This window comes from Acomys minous (genome assembly GCF_964271855.1).
Source record: "Acomys minous genome assembly, chromosome: 9".
Classification (NCBI taxonomy): domain Eukaryota; kingdom Metazoa; phylum Chordata; class Mammalia; order Rodentia; family Muridae; genus Acomys; species Acomys minous.
Window position 1 is genome coordinate 94,685,959 of NC_140490.1, and position 15,486 is coordinate 94,701,444.

Below are 15,486 nucleotides of genomic sequence, written 5' to 3' on the forward strand. Positions count from 1 at the left end.
TGACATTTTTTCTAAATTGGTTGAGTTCTACCCATTTCCTATGTACTCGTGTATTTTGGTGAGCCTTTCAAGTACATTGCATTCTGAAGAGCAGAATCTAGTAGCCAGACTTCCTTCTGCCAAAGCTTTCTTTGGTGATAAAAGTAAGTAAAAATAGTTTTTTATTGGCGAGGCATTTTCTGCAAGCAGTTTTCATGTCTTTGACTCACAACCTGAGTTAGAGGTAATTCAAGCTCCTTTATGAGGCTAGCCTCCATATTTTGAGATGCCTATCACAGAGAAATGAAAACATTGCAGTAGAACCCAATAGACCAGAGCAGAAAATAATCAAAATACTATTCACTCATCCACTTATCGACGAGTATTTATTGGACATTAAGTTGCCCTGCCAACTCCCTTTTCCTTGTTCCAATTCTCTCTCTTCCTGTCTCCATCAAAACTGCCACCACATTTCAGAAATAGACATTTAACTGAAAGACAAATAATTAAAACCCCATCCTCATAAATGCAGTAAAGCAGGGCCAGTGATGTGCTGTTAGTTCTGCAATGGAAAGGAACATGAGGGGTGAGTTAGGCATGAAGAGGAAGGGTCCATTTGGGCGTGGTCCTCGTGGTGGAAAGTAGATCTGGAAACAGAGTCCAGTAAGAATTCACCAAGTGCTATGATGTGGATATGCCCTTACCCAACTCCCCAGAATTAGACTGCTATTGTGGGATTAGGCCTTCAGGAGCAGCAGGTTGTTAAGAGAAATTAATGCCTTTCTCTCGGGACTTGGTGAGTTCACATGAGGACCAGCTGTCATTATAAAATGACTCCAGTCTTCCCTTGGTGCTTACTTCCTGCTCCAAGACACAAGGGTGCACCCAAACTGTCAAGCGGATTGTACTCTTATCTGGAGGCTTGTGCACAAAAGAATATCGTCAAGTTGTTGACAGCATTTGTTTACTTGTGGTTGTGTGAGTGATGACCCCAGACTTGTTCTGGCTTTTTCAGTGGTGGCTCTTCTCAGATCCAATAGGCGTCCCAATGTTTCTGGCCATGTGTCCTTTGCTCAAAATGGACTCTGGCTTTATCAGGCCATCCACCAAAGCAGAGTTTTACACGATGTAGCAAAATCACAGGAGTGGCATCCTCTTGCCTTTGACATGGTCTATTAATGGAAGCAAATGACAGGTCTTACCTGTGCCCAAGGAGGGGGCACCACAGAGAGCGAACAGCAGAGCAAAGGACATAGTTCAGTTCACCGTAATAAGGGCTGCTCATCACTTGAGATGCTAAGAGTAAGAGGAATAAATAGAGAGGACATGGTGGGACTCGGTGTTGGCTCTGTATAGGTGGGATGGTGAAGAAACTGTGCAGGAAGGATGATGAGACTGGGCAAGCATCATGATTGCTAACATTTATAGTAGGTTTACTTCATGCCAAAGTAATCTGTGTACACACACACACACACACACACACACACACACACACACACACACACACACATTCTAATCCAAAGCACTATATATAATTTATAACATATAAATTTATATAATATATAATAAATATATACTATATTATATATACTATATAAATATTATTTTGAATATCTATGTATGTATATATATATAATTTCACCCTTGAAAATTCCTCTATGAGGCATGCATTGCCATCGTGAATAGTTGAGGTGAGAGAGTCCAGGAACTAAGGTTAAGCAGTTTGTATATAATGGCTGTAAATTCAGACCATGTGACTTCTGCGTTTGTCCTTAGCCATCTGGACATACCCTCCCTAGGCAAATGTCTTAGGTCTGTGTAAAACAGATGGCTCAGGATCTTGCTAAGGAATTTGGACCAGGAGGCAGTAAGGGCATCCTAGAAGTGCTATGATCAGGTCTAGGTGCTCAGACTGCCGCACTGCCAGAAGCATGGAGCGTCCACCAGCCTGAGGACACTGGTGCAGGCGAGGCCGATACAGGGATTGTGGGTTAGAGGGAGGGAGCAGAATTATAAATCCAACTCAGTGCTGTATGAGGGCCAACAGTGTAATGATAGAACCATGAAACAGGGATGCATCTAAGACTTCCAGATTGCTGTTCTAGATGACTTAATGGCTAACCTGGGAGGAAAGGCGCCTATTAGATCCAAATCACCAGAAGCAAGGACTACATTTTACTTTCTTCTGGATGCCTTGCATCTGGCCCAGCACTTTCCTTGCAGTCATATTTGCAACTGAATACAAGGACAATTCCTCATTATCTTCTTCTAACTTTGGGCTGCCCCACCAACTTCTTTCCACTTTCTCTTCCCCAGGTCCTTCCCTGGTCTCTAGTACCTGCTGTTGTTTTCTCACTCTCTATGACAGGGTTGCGGACTCCACATATATGAGATTAAACATTTGTCCCCCTGGGCCTGCCTTTTGCATGGATGAATGACAATGGTTGATAAAAAATATATTGTATCCTTCAAAATTAGAACATGGTTTTCATAGTGCCCTCCCTAAAGAAAGACTAAAGGTGGAAGGCGATGGATTAATTTATTATTCTGACTTTGTCATTCTAAAACGTATTCAAGAACCACATTGTAGCTCATGAATTGAGAAATGTAGGGGTGTCAATTAAAGTTAAAAATAAGATAGCAAACACTAGTACTTTTTTGCTCACCACACAGTAAATATTGTTCAAAGAATTTCATGTACATTGACTGTTAAATTCTTGTCTCCCTCCCATGGCATAGGTATTTGTATTTTATACAAGAGGCAATTGTAGGTACAGTATGACTCAGAAACTCATGCTGCCATGCAAAGCTAATATCAGAGTTAGATGTTGAACTCAGCCAATCACTCTTCAGGGTCCATGTGCCTATCCACCATACATAACACACACACACACACACACACACACACACACACACACACACACACACACACACTAGTGTGTATCAAAATGTCTTTGTGTGATTTCATCAAAACAGAATGGCTAATTTTGATACAATTATGGTAAATTTTTATCAATAGCCCCAATTTCCTTTGACCCTAATCTGCTGTGCCACATTTTGGGACATTGTATTCTAAGGATATGTGTTACTTTTCAATTTATTTGAGGCACTCAAGTTTAAAGATTGGGTTCTAGTCTAGATGTTTCTACTGTGTCTTGTGCAGTACACTGGGTGACCATGTTTGCAGTGAATTGCTTTCTTACATATTTTATATGAATAATTGACACCCTTAAAATTCTCTAGACTAGCTTCCCTTCTAAGATAATGACTGCAACTGAAAATGATAGGGGAGGTGGGTCCTGACTATTTCCATTTTCTAACTGGGACCAAAAAGAGGCAGAGGAGACTTGCCAACCTGATTCCAAAAGTTCAGTAGAAGGGACTATTGTAACAACTGAAAATATGCTTAGCCTGCTTTCCCTGTCACTTGGAGTAAGGGGTAGTGATAGGACAATAAGATGACATATTTAATAATTTAATATAATATTAATGACTCTTATTAGTCATTACTAGTATCATGATTACTTTTTATAGTAACAACAGGGAAATAAAAAGGACGTGAAAATACAGGTTACGTTAATGTAAGAACTGTGAAACCCATTGTTATATATAACGAATATATGCTCATAACCACACAGCATCTTCCAGACAATGGGTCTACTTCATGTAAGAACTCACAAAGACCGTGACAACATACGCAAGACCTGTGTAAGTTGAAGCCAGACAAGATCCCAGCATGGGGAAGGGGAACTGGACACGAAGTCTTAGCTCTAACCAAGAGGCTGTTTGTAAGAGATACCTGATGAGACAGGGGAAGTGAGTATCACTGAATATATCAGTTACAGTTCATGAGCAGCCCCTGCCCAGGAATAGATGGTTTACAAAGAACAGACTAGACAGTTTCTTGTGCAAGTTTTGTTTTGTTTTTGTTTTTGTTTTTTGTTTTTGTCTTACTGGTTGTTTCTTTTGGTTTTAGTTGGAGAGAGAGAGAGAGAGAGAGAGAGAGAGAGAGAGAGAGAGAGAGAGAGAGAGACAGAGAGAGAGACAGAGAGAGACAGAGAGAGACAGAGAGAGAGAGAGAGAGAGAGAGAAGGAAGTTGGGTGAGGACAGGGGTGGGAAAGATATGGAAGGAGTTGGAGGAGGTGAAAGAATATAATCAAAGTATGTAGACATTTTAAAATAAAAAAAATAGAGTGCATTAAAACTAAAAGAGACAAAAAGTCACACAATCAACATCAAGTTATTGCTTAGTTAGTAATTAAATGGCCATAGTCTGCTGAGGTCTGCTAATGGGGGGGGGGGTCTGTTAAGTGAAAAAAAAATAAACGAAAAGAATGATGTCATGGCAACAGATTGCGTGCCACAGGGGCTTCAGATGTCAACTCTTGGGTGTTGCTTACCTCTGTCGTTCTGACCTCTCATCTGCTCACCGATTCAAAGTGAATTTAAGAAAATAACCCTCATCAACAGTGTGGCTGTCAAACCACTCTCCAGGCACAGCCTGATGGTCTTTGTTTTTCCCTTTGAAAATCACCTCTATGATACCTTAATTTCTACCAATTTTCTCATTTCTTCCCATTACTTGAAACCCATCTTCTTTCCCCTAAGTGGCAGCATGCCTCGAGAAACAAGGTAACTGTGTTTCTCCTGTTTGCTTCTTATTTTCTTGCCCTGTCTTCTCTATGGTCCTCTGTCTGTGTCCCAGAAAACTGATACTATTTTCTCTTTCTTTAAGAATCATCACATGGGGTCTTTGGAGCATAGAACAACTTCTCAGATGCCCTTACTGTCCTTGCTTCCTATTGTTCATCTCTTCCTGTATTTTTATTTTGAGGATGAGCCAAACCTAGTGATCTGCCAAGTATCAACAAGAGTCAGTCCCAGTACAAAACTGTGTAGTAGTTGGTTTTCTCATTGCCCATGACCAAATACCTGACAAGACTGAGTTCATGGGAGGAAAGGGTTATTCTGGCTCACGGGTTTGGGGTTCATGACAGGGAGGGTGTGTGACAGAAGTAGATCGGCAGACACGACAGTAGCATGATGTTGCTTGCTCACATCTGGTGAAATCAGGAAGCAGAAAGCAGAGAAAAAGGGAGCTCCAGGGCTACACTTTCCCCCCTTCCCCACTTTACTCAATGCACAACCCCAGCCCAGGCATTGGGCACCCTCATGTTCGGCACATATCTCCTCCCTCAGTCAATCCTAGACATATCTTCCAAGGTGTACCCAAAGTCTGTCTCCCTAATAGCTTTGGCATTTCTTGATCTAATCAAGCTGCCATTGAAGATGAACTATTGCTGAATGCAAACTATTAAGACGGTCACCAGGTGAGCAGGCTCTCACTTTTGTTTCCTCTGCTAGTACGCTTTGATGAGGCAAGTCACCATGTTGCCAATGCCCACGTGTCAGTGATATGAGGGCTGGGTAGCTGAGCCTTCCAACCCAGTAGTGTGGCATGAAGCAATATTTTCCAACAACCATGAGTGCCCATAGGGATACATCCCCAGCACAACGTTCAGATGAGACCAAACACATGGGCCTGGAATGTTTGACTGAAGACCCCACCGAGCCACTTGCAGATCCATTGCTCCATAGACTGTAAGCACACAATGCCTGTGGCTACCATGTTTCACCGAAATGTGTTACATAGCACTAGATCACTGATATATCTCCCTGCTAAGCAGCTTTCCCACATCCAAGGCACACCTCCATTAGGTAGCTCTGTTCTTGACTTTGTAGGCTAACACAGTATTGCAGTTGTTTGTCTTGCTTCTCCGCACTTAGCTGCTCAAGGGCAGTGACCTGATTTGTCTCCCAGCACCACACCTGGCTTAGCAATGATTCTATGTAAAGTAGCAAATATGTACTCGGCAGCCCTCTCGGTAGCCACTGCTCAGCCACCCATCACCGACAACTGGCACCATGAAGACAAGACGGTTTGGTTCTAAGGTAATGACTCTAGTCCGTCCTCAGTCTTTGCTTTCCTCAGCCATTAGAGTGACACTTCCGTGGCAAAAATGAGAAAAGCAAATCTTTGTCTCCTTACTCCGCCCCCCCGACCCCCACCAATCAGTCTCAGGAATTATGTTTCAGAATCAAGTGGATAAATAAAGAAACTCGTGTCTTGTATTTGGAGATGCCCAGCAGAGTCCAAGTCTGCAATCTGGCAATGTGGGTTTTCTCATTCCCTTCTCTAGGATCATGGGCAAGGTTCCTGGACACCTGGGAGAGCTGTGAGGATCATAGTAAAGATCATCCCCATGAGAAATGCGTGTTGAGTCCATGCTTTGTGGTAGGCACTGGTTCTCTATTCTCTATTTGTTTACTCATGAGATACTTGTTTAAAAGTCCAAGAAAGCCCTGTTGCCACTATGCCCATTGTACAGATCAGAAAATGGAGATGAAGTTCAGCTTTGGTCAAAAGCCACTCAATCACTTGAAGTGGGGCAGGATGGGGAGTTGCCTGAGATGGACTGGGATAAAAAAAATTAGCCTGAATTTAGGGAAAGTGACTCCTTTGGAGACATTCTTCTCCTTCTGTGAGCGAGCGAGATGAAAGCCCAATGGTCACATGTGTTTGACTCTGGGGTTCCTAAAGCAAAATTAATCCATTTTCCTTTGTTAATGAGCATCAACTTTTCTCTGGAGAGAGGACCCCCCTTCTGCTCTGGGCCCCTACCACTGTGCCGGAGTTCTAATTAAACCTATGCAAAAGGCCATAATGAGAATCCGAATCAGAAAGGCACGACTCCGAGAGCAACCTTGATCACAATTTGGCCAGACTTACCCCTTTCCACTCAGCGTCCTATGGCTGTGAGCCATGGGAAGGAGAGTTGCAAAATGTAAATTGATTTTGGGGCCAAAAAAAAAAAAAGGTTTAATTGGAATATTTTCCTCAAGCAGGAGCATACGGCATTATGCTAGCCTTCAATTCGTTTATTGAAAAAATAAACTTAGTTCATTCCTTTTCCTTTTTCCCACCAGTTGTGATTACCACAGTCAAATAGTTATATGTGTTTTCTGAAAAAGAGTGGCTCCTTGCTCTAGTCCCCCAAATATGCATATACCCCCCCTAAAAGCTACGAAAAGCTCTTCAGCTGTTTCTTTTGATATTTGCATCCATACTTCCGAATAGTTTGTTTATATTATTACCTTCTGCTTATTTCCATCTTGGGCACCTTCTGGAGAGAGTTTTATATGTCAACCTAACATTTCCTCATCAGGTATTTCCCCAAGAATAAAGAAAAGGAGGCCAAGTGCTAATCCACATGAAGATTGCAGTCATATTTGCACAGGCACTTTGAGGCAGATGGAGTAGAGAGAGAACAGCTGGATGAAACAATGTAAGGGCACCAAGGCACATAGATGGGGATGCCTGTTGTTACTTTGGAGTAAAACATGCAGACCAAAGCAAACTTGCAGGGTCAATTAAAATCAAATGAAGCAGAAAAGGAAACTTAAGGAACCATCTAGTGTTGGTGTGTTTGTTGTGTATATAAACATGAGTAGTATTTTTTTCCCAATGGGATGCTTTTGAAAATCAGAGACAAATGTACCCAGGGTCAGAGTGTCAGAAAAGATCACATTATTGACCTAGTGGGTTTATTATTAGGAAGGCATCCTAAGGAAATAGGGCCACAGAAGCAAACTATCCTTTGTGAACCAATAAGGTCATTGTAGCACTGGCTCTGAATAAGGAAGCATGAATATGAAATACGAGGTGCTTAAATAGAGTGCTTAATAAATTAATATCAATATGTAGGTGTTTATTCAGCCATTAAAGGTGACAAGTGCAAAGGGGGAAAAAAAAGCACAAAAAATATGGCTTTCTGTTAGCTGAAGAAAGCAAAGCCAAGGCCAATTCCTATCGCTCCATGTCAGCCATAACAAATGAGTGTGTGCACCCTCAGGCATGGCTACAGTGCTGAGAGTGTGGATTTTGAAGAGAGTGAGCCAATTTGAGTCTGTGTCTTTTGTTTACAAGCTGTTTCTTGAACTATCAAAACTATACTTCTTTGAGCCTTATTTATTGCACCTTTAAACCTGGAGGAAAAGACCAACCTTTTAGCATTGTTATAAACATTAGCCAAATATCTAATCGGAGGCTAATGCTCAACCTATCGCAGTAAGGACTCAGCACACAGTGACAGTATGGCCCATCTATAGGCCAGAAGCAGAAGGTGTTGCTCAGCGAAGTAAGAACAAACTCATGGGGATAAAACTATTATGGCCGCTTTCTCTCTAAGAATTATACTTATATATAAACTACCACATAATCTCACGTGTGTGACCTTACCATATATACACATTTTAAGGAGAAAAACATAACCTCACAATTCTACCCTTTGGCTCTCCCAGCTGTATAGCTAGCTAGAATAAGTGAATTCAGTACAGCAGTGCAAAGAGGGTCTGGTTTAGTTAGGGCTCGTGTCTATAAAGATGCCATGAAGGAATAAAACCAGAGTAAAGAGAAAGCAAGGTTGGGAGCCTTGCTTGCTCACACACTTCTGTTCTCTTTTTTTTATTGCCTTTGGCTCTCCTAGCTCTTTGTTCTCCTCTGGACAATTGCTGCTGGAACTGGCACATTCCTGCTACGTGGCATTTTAACCCTGGTATCCCCACAACTTTCTGCTATTTCTTCAACGGACATTTGCATGGCAGATGGCACAAGTGGCCTAGCAAACATATACTGGGTCAACGTTAAAGAACTGCCAGATTGATGGCTTTTGTTGGCTGGGTGCCTCCAAGCAGACACATGCCTGGAAATTTACACAGGGGCTTGATTTTTCCAGACCAACTTATGGGCTTTCTTTCCCTCCCTTGCTCCGAGTGATCAGCAGGACAGGTGAGGATGGGGCTGGCACGGTAAGCTTTACTTTTAAATAGACGTTCATGTGGGCAGATGGGTTGGCACACAGCGTGCAGCACTGGGAACTAAACCTTTCCACTCTGAAATCCTGTTTGCATTAGATTTGCTCAGGGATGAAAGCCAAAATGTTAACCTGTTCATTTCCAGGCTGGTTCCCTAGGATAAAGGTGATTGTCTTCCAAGGAGTGTTGTGAGAGCTGACTTAGAAAAGTTGCAGAACGTTTTCCGTACATAGTCCGGGAAGGCTGATTGATTCCCTTGGTGTTTCTTAGTATCCAACTACTGTCGATTTGACTTCTGCTTCTTCTTTGTGCCTGAGGCATTCATCTCTAGAGCACATTTCTGATTGAGATCTTCCCAGGTAGACTGTAAGCATGGAGCGCAGGGAACAAATCTGTAGATGCTTGTTTCCTTGTGATACTTGATAGAATTATCTTCCCAGTCTTCCTTATTGGTAACTAGCACATGCTCATGATACAGGCACAGGTGGCCTGGTTGATAATGATATGGTAAGAGCCTGTCTTGCTCTTTGAGCCCCATCCTGACCCTGGCTCATATATGGCTACAGTCTTACAGTGAAGAGGCCCAAGGTTTAATATACTGGTAAATGACTCTGACTATGACATGGTGCAGATAAACATCGCTAGGAATATCTCCCTGCTCCACACCTTCTAAATCATCTTCCTCTAAATGGTGACCTTGGAATCTCTTCCCAGAGTCCACTTACAGATCCTGAGTGGGCTTCCTCCAGCGGAAGGGACCAATTCCTGTTCTCACAAGGGAAGGTTACCATGCAGAGTTCTGTCCTGGGAGCTTGAGGAAGGTAAAGGAGCAATTCCTTGGATGGAATGGCAGATCTGGAGTTTGGAAGTGTGAACCTAAGACTGGGGGGTGTAAGCCAGTGGTAGGATACTTGCCTAGCTTATGCAAGACCCTGGGTTCGATCCCCAGCATGGGAGCTGGGGGATGACAGGTCAGCAAGAAAATGCGAGCCTAGAAATGTGTACTGTGGATGCCAGGTGATTTTCACAGTCCCAGATGGGGCTGGAGTCAGAAGAAAAGGTAGGTCTGTAGTAGGCCAGATGCTAATGTGCCCTGTGCAGTCATGTCCAAGAACAGCCCTAAGATGTGCGTTGGGTTCTAAGTTTAAACACAGCCTTCAATTTACTGGTCCAAGGCAGGGACTATACAATCAAGCTTATTTTTCAAAGTACATACAACTCTTTTAAAACACGGAGAGAAAGGCTGCCTATTTATAGTCTCATTCTTGAGTCCTGCAAATTTTACAGGTGGGCTGATAATATCGGCATTCAACTTGTTTGTAACATAGAGTTGGGACAAAAGGAAGGTATCAACCCCTACATTTTATTGTCTGATTGAATCTTCCTAGGGATTTAAATATATTATGTGCCAATAAAGAAAGATGGAAAATACACCCTCTGCTTGCCTTACTGGGGATATTTTTCTCATATAAACCAAAAAACCACATTGCATCAGTCCTCATTCGACCCATATTAGAAACCCTCCCAAAGTTGGAGAAGACTCTGAATTACAGTCATTTTTAATATGACATAATTTCATTACATGTTATCCCCAAGCTGATGAGCAACTAAGTACTGCTAAGTTGAAGTCCTATGGGCCTCCTTTCGTGAAAAGATAATTAGCTCATTAATGCTTCCGAGTGAAATGAAACAAAAAAAAAAAGGGGGGGGGGAAGGGCTCTGAAAATGATGTTTTCTCCAGGAGGCTAATGTCTCATATGCATTCTCATATACAGCTGGCTCGCTCAGGTCATTTCCTCCTTGGACCTCACGAAGATGAACTTTGGCCTAGACGAGGTGCAAGTCAGCAGGAGCGAACTTGGCAGATTTAACAGTGTAGACTGTTATTTGCAGACATGGCAGGTGAGAATTCCACCCAGTATCCAAGTGTCCAGTCTCTCCTCCGCAATACCTTGAGCAAAGAACAGTCGTCAAGATAATGATTATTACAATTTATAGAAACATTTCATTGTCTCTTTTCAAATGATTTTCTTAATCCCACTATAAGCAGGAAGAAATTAAATTCAGAGGGAAAACAAGAGCTTTGGAGACCATCTGCTCAGACTTTCAAATTTAAATTTTATACATAAGAGCACATTAGCTGTGGGGGGAAAATATGATCACTTTTTTTTTTTTAGCTGTCTGAGCAATGAAGGCATTCCCCCCCCCCCCCCCCTTTGAGCTTTCTGCATGGAACTAAAAGGCGCCGTTTTGCTGAGGAAAATGAAATGGCTTCGGTATGGGGGAGATTTGCTCTTCGCCATCTTATATTTATGGAATGCTGAACTTACAGAGCTCTTCATAAAATATGAAACAACAGCCTCATGCCTCAGGAGTTCGCAGGGGACGTTTAGACAAGCAGTGTTCCTGGGCACCTCAGAAAGAAAGCAGAGGCGGTGACAGCCTGCAGGTGGCGGTGAATGACAGCATGGAGAAGGGTAGGTTCCCTGGTGACAGAGGGTGACCAAGGAAGAAGGAGCCACAGATGTTCAGAGGGGGTAGGGGAGGAAACCCGGCGCCCCTTTTTCTAACCCTGGCTCCTAACACTAGCTCGTTCATGTAGTGTGTACCTCTAGGAATCTACTTTCTTGTCCGTGGACAGAGAAGAACGCGGCGCTGTCAACAGCGAAGACGAGGCCGAGGGCCATACAGAGCTGAGAAGAAAGGGTGACAGCAATAAGACTCACAGTGGCCACTGACCCCCAACCAGCCGCCGTTGGTGACTTTCCTCGGAATGTTCCAGACAGCACAGCGCTTGATTAGGTCAGCCTGCTCTTCCTGCTGGCTCAAACCTACCTGCCTGACGCTCCGTGACAGCAAGAAAGGTCACAGTGAACACGGAGACAATTAATGTCCCTGCCCTTGCTTTTCTCCACTGCCTGCCTCCCTCCCAGGCTGCAACATCACAGAAATGTCCATCTTCAGTTGCTTAAATAAGTCTGGCAAACAAGCCCAGCCTCCTCCTCTCCCTTTGTTTTGCTGTGAAAAGATAAAGGAGGCACAGTCAGTCCAGACTGATGGAAGGAATGCAGACCCCAGCAGATAACCGTCTTTTACAGCTGCCCTAAGATCTCACATCTTAAACAGCTAGTTCAGAGAGGAATGCCAACCATGGCTTATCAAAATATGGAGGGGGGGGGCGGGGAACAGTTAAAGGGAAAAGCTGTGAACCGAGGTTCATGAAAAACAAATTCAATTTACTCGATTGGATGCCGTCGTAGGAAAGCTTAAATCAACCGGATAGTAAAGGAGTGATGGGGAACACAGAAGCCTATCGGAAGTTTGAGCGCTGAAAGGCAGATTTCATCTAATCGTAAGATCCCACCAAATAAAATTGCAGAGTGCTGCAGGCTCAGCAGTCAGACATAATGTGTTTGAATCTTAGGTCTTCCGTCTTCCAGCTGTGTGACCTTGAGTACATCCCAGACTTCCTCTGGGCTTCCCTCATCTGCAAAGTAGGGGTGGTAGCAATACCTTTTTTCCTTAGGTTTCTGAGGATTAAATGAGATAAACACTTGGACAGTGGTCAGCAGTGTCTGACCCATTGGAAAGCCTCCCATACACATTCTATATTCCTGGCTTTGCCTCAGTGAGTCTAGGGTTTCTTTCTAGAACATGTGAGAATTTCTGGCAAGGACCTGCTTGGGCACTTGTGCCCCAACAGCAGTTGTCATAGCTGTTCAACTTTCAGAAGTTTTATTTCTAGTTCAACTTTTACTTGAGCAAAGCTTTTATTTAGTTTAAAGCCTTATAAGGAATCCAACCCAGTTTGTTTTCCAGCCGGGTCCTGTTGGTGTTGGCTGGTCGTTGTACGCCTTTGAGAACTTTTCATATACCCATGATTTCCTCATCCAGTCCTTTACAATCCAGGATTGCTCAGAGGATTAGAAAGTTTTTATCCATGCTGACTGGAAATGCTGATCTTCATCTTTGAGTCTCAGTTTTGCCCTCTGAATACAACCACATTCTCTTTGGCCAAAAATCCTTTCAGATATTGCCCCAAAGCTTTGGCATCACTTGAGATTTCCTGGGATGCAAGCTACCGAAACGGACTCTGGCAACCTCAGAACAAAAGGCATGCATTGAGGAGGCATCAGGCTGCTTACAGAATTGTAAAGGGGTCTGGAGAACAGGGCCAGGGTTGTGGGGAGAGGCAGCAGAGGCACTGTGGTTTTCATTCTGACTGTCTGATTTGGAGGGAGGTGTAGGGCACCAGTGTCTTCCCGGGCGTGAGGCAGGACAGACACAAAGCCACCAGAACATTCTTTGCCAGCTTACTGAACCTTGGAAGACTTTTTGTTTTTAAATGTTTTATTCATTAATTCTTTTGTTTACTTTACATCCTGATAAGAGTTTCTTCTCCTTCCTCTCCTTTCAGTCTCTCCCTCTCACCTCCCGTCCTCTCCCCCTGTGCCCTCTCCTTTTCTTTGCAGAGAAGGAGATACCTCCCATAGGAGTCTTTTTCTCCCTCCTATGTAACTGTCCGCTAGTGAGTCACTGAAAGAATATTGTTTCACCGGGACCCACTAAAGCCTGCTTCCAGTCCATCCTTGCATTCCTATGCTGCAAGACGGACTTGCTGTCAAGTCAACAATACCGTAGAGTTTTTATCTAGTGTTGGGGCAACTAGAAAGTCAACAACCGGACTGGTAGATTTACTGACAAACGTAAGACAAGCAGTGCAGCCAGAACTTCAGACAAATGGTGGACGTGCGGTGTATGTCCTGCGTATGTGATTAGGCAATTCTGCTCTCAGAGTTTGGTTTTGAATGGAGTGCGCTATAAAACTATGTTTGTGCATTTTTACATGCTTCGTTTTCCAACCCCGAGCTCAGGAATTATCACTGTTCTCCATGAAGTCTGACCTCAGTGGTTTCCCGCTGGCCCTTACCTGTCCTGAGGTCTATACTCGTGGCTTTGTGGAGCTGGTGTGTTAACTTTGCCCACTTTGCATTCATACTTTAACTTAATGATCAGGTAGGAAACTTTATGATCCAGGTGGAAGGAAAGGCAGAGAAAGGGGAGTGAGGTGGGGAAGAGTAGACAGGATACAGTACTGGAGAAACATCTGGGGTACCCCAAAAACAGTTGGGGGTAGAATATAGGCAAAGCAAGACGATGAGCTATGGGAAGGGAGAGGAACCAGGTCCACCAAGGTTCTAATTTCAGGAATCAGAATCTACTCAAGTAAAACAAAACAAAACAACTGAAACAATCATACGGAGACAGGGAAGGCTCCCAGATGACACACCAGGTCTGGATGATAGCAGGATCTAACAGCTGAGCTTGAGAAACTGCAGCAGAGGCTGAGAAGTGGAGGCAGGCTTGACTGAAGGTCGGGGTGCTGATGCTCGGCTGCAGTACGACCCTTCTCTGCCCCATCGGCAGCCTGGGGTCATAGGTAAGTTCTGAGATGAAGGGAGTTCGGGTCCACCCTTTGGTCTCCCTAATGGAAAAGTCACCCCTGAAAACAGATCTGGTTGCAATTGGTGGGACTTGTCTATGAATAAAATAAACAAGCCAATAAGCAGCTTTCCCGTAGAAACAGAAAGACAAGGGGCACTTGCAGGCAACTCACCAGTTTCCGGTTCAGACCTCTCACGTCCCCTTTCCAACAGTTGGCTGTTCAGTTTCTCTAGCAGCATGTGTCAATGCAGTGACGCAAAAACATATCTAGAATCACACTCCCATCCTATCCCTGCCTTGTTTCAGCCCGTCTCCCAGCAGCTGTCTCATCCCTTTGAATTGCGTTTTCCAAAGCTACTCCTGTTCTGAGTTTATCTCTTAATATCACTTGACTCTCTGCTTCTTGCCACTTTTTTCCCTCCACTTCCACTGCCCCAGTCCATGACAACCCCAACTGTCCCCTTCGCTACTACGGTAAACCCCAGAATCTCCGTGGAGAGGCTTTGCCAATCAAAGTATGACCCATGGACCACTAGCATCTGCATCCCTAGGGGTTGGTTTGAAATGTAGAATGTTAAGTTTATCACAGACTTTCTGATTTAGAAGCCCCAGTTTAAGAATACCTTTAAGGGATTAGTTTGCCAATAAGTTTGAGGGACCTCTTTAACACCATCCTAATCCTCGGTACACTTCCAACACCCTTCATTTTGCCTTTCCTGAGCTGGGAGGACCTTTATACTGAGAAAGCAGGAGCAATCAGGAGACCTCTTGACCATGCTTCCAGCCTCCAAGTTTTCCACATAACAACCCACTTGCATCCAGACACCCAGTCTTCCTTCAGGGTCCCAGTGTTTAGTGATCTGGGCTCCCATCTGAGTCCATACCTTTCTCCTCATGAGCAAAACAAAAACAAACAAAACAAAACAAAACAAAACAAAATCCCACATCCATTTACACTCATTGAAAGTCATTGCTCTTTCATGTTTCCTCTTGGCTTCATTATTCTCTCATTTTTACTGGATGGTGTCCACCGCTCTCTACACTATCTGCTTTCTTTTACCTCTGAAAAGAAAGCCCAAGGAAACAGCACAAACCTCTCTCCTGAGTCAGCTGCCCACTATTTATTTCTCTGTTCCCTTTTACACAAACAATTTCTTGAGAAAATTAATTGCATTCCTTTGTCCAGT

At 43.6% G+C, this 15,486-nt stretch overlaps 1 long non-coding RNA gene across 1 annotated transcript; it reads right to left on the minus strand.

Moving 5' to 3' along the window:
* Window positions 1-10,447: 10,447 nt before the first annotated feature.
* Window positions 10,448-11,834, minus strand: LOC311604951. Its single transcript, XR_014781760.1, has 3 exons — window positions 11,464-11,834; window positions 11,185-11,340; window positions 10,448-10,805 (listed from the first exon to the last, which is right to left on the minus strand). It is a non-coding gene; the product is annotated as an uncharacterized lncRNA (long non-coding RNA).
* Window positions 11,835-15,486: the final 3,652 nt, after the last annotated feature.